Source organism: Corvus brachyrhynchos, unplaced genomic scaffold, assembly GCF_000691975.1.
Source record: "Corvus brachyrhynchos isolate BGI_N302 unplaced genomic scaffold, ASM69197v1 scaffold481, whole genome shotgun sequence".
NCBI classification, from domain to species: Eukaryota; Metazoa; Chordata; class Aves; order Passeriformes; family Corvidae; genus Corvus; species Corvus brachyrhynchos.
Genome location: NW_008236261.1, coordinates 440863 through 442238, shown reverse-complemented (window position 1 = coordinate 442238; position 1376 = coordinate 440863). Strand labels below are relative to the sequence as shown.

Here is a 1376-nt window from a genome sequence, read left to right as displayed (position 1 = left end):
GAGGGAGGGTGATCCGAAGGCGACCCTGCGGACCGGGCTTCAGGGGCCTGTGGTGCTGGATCCAGAAAACCCCCCCCGGCTTCACGGGCAGAGCCTGCGCCATCTCAGCCTGTACAGTCGCAGGAGTCTGCGGCCCCCAAGGACCCCACGCTGGGAGGGAGATTGGAAATTATTGGAAACACTTGGAATGCCAAATAGATTTGAGGGTTCTGGGGGTAATCGGGAAGCTGTTATGCTTCATCCACAGGTTGTGCCCAAAGTTCAGGATGGTACTGACTCCCCAAAAGGGGAGATCCAAGCTTTCCCAGTGTATAAGGCTCTCCCAAATTCAGGGGAGCATGAGAAGCATGAGGTGATTGCTTGGAAGGTTGCCCAGCATCTGCAATCCAAGGTGGCACAACATGGGCTAGGTTCTGCTGATATAGTACAGTCACACTGGCCTTTGCTGTAAACAGAAAAAGACATTTCAGAACAAAATGGTTTTCCTTGGTATTTCCCAGGGGGCAAAGACACTAAATTACACATTCATTCAGTTTCTCTTTACACAACCAATGAAAACACCTACCACAAATCCTGGTAGATTGTTGCAATGTTGCAACATTGGATGTTGGGGTCCCTCCCCCGCCGTGTAGCCCTGGGAGAGGGGCCCTGAGGGCACAGACACGGGGTTTCCCTGCCCCTGCTCAGCCTCGTTCCCATTGGTTGGTTTGTGTTCCCTGCGCGGGCAGAAGGACCCTTGGTCCCGTGACTGGAACAGTTCCTGAGCACAGCCCCGGCCATGCGGCTGGAGAAATAAACATCTCTGAAACAGCTATCAAGAATCTGTCTGTCCATATATATTTCCTTTCCACGGGACTCCTGGTTTGATATATGCGTGTTGCAGGATCCCCACTGCAACACTGTTGAAGCAGTGATCCTATAGAAAGGGGCTGCTCTTCCTCAGAAGGTCCATTGGTGGCTATGTAGCTCTTGTTTTCTGGGAATCCAGTGGAAAGGTTGTCTCTAGCATTCAGAATCTCAGATTATATCCAGGATGGAATGCTTGGTTCCTCCCTCTGGGTGGAGCATCTTACAATGAGATGATGAGTCATGGGGCCAGGTGTTGATGGGCTCATTAACAGAAGATAGTCCGAAGGGAGTTATCTATGAGTCATGCGACAGGGCATTGATGGACCATTAACAGAAAGATAGTCAGGGGGGAGGAGGCAAGGAAAACACTGCCCCACCTGATTTCAACAGCTCATGAGGATGGTAATAGAATACACTGCAGCCCAGGACATCCTCGTTAAGGCACCATGGTCACGACAGTGTGCAACACCCCTGTGATGCGACTACGAGGCACAAAAATCAGCTGCCTGCCCGCTGCTGAGTGGAGG

General features: G+C 51.7%; 1 protein-coding gene and 1 long non-coding RNA gene across 2 annotated transcripts in view; both read left to right on the top strand.

Annotated features, from left to right (window-relative positions):
• LOC108449809 overlaps positions 1–1232 on the top strand; it is a 19449-nt gene extending 18217 nt beyond the window's left edge. The window contains exon 4 of the long non-coding RNA XR_001866109.1: positions 1014–1232. This is a non-coding gene — a long non-coding RNA (uncharacterized LOC108449809). The remainder of the gene's footprint in view (positions 1–1013) is intronic.
• Positions 1–1376, top strand: part of LOC108449808 — a 204395-nt gene that overhangs the window by 202174 nt on the left and 845 nt on the right. The window lies entirely within an intron of this gene.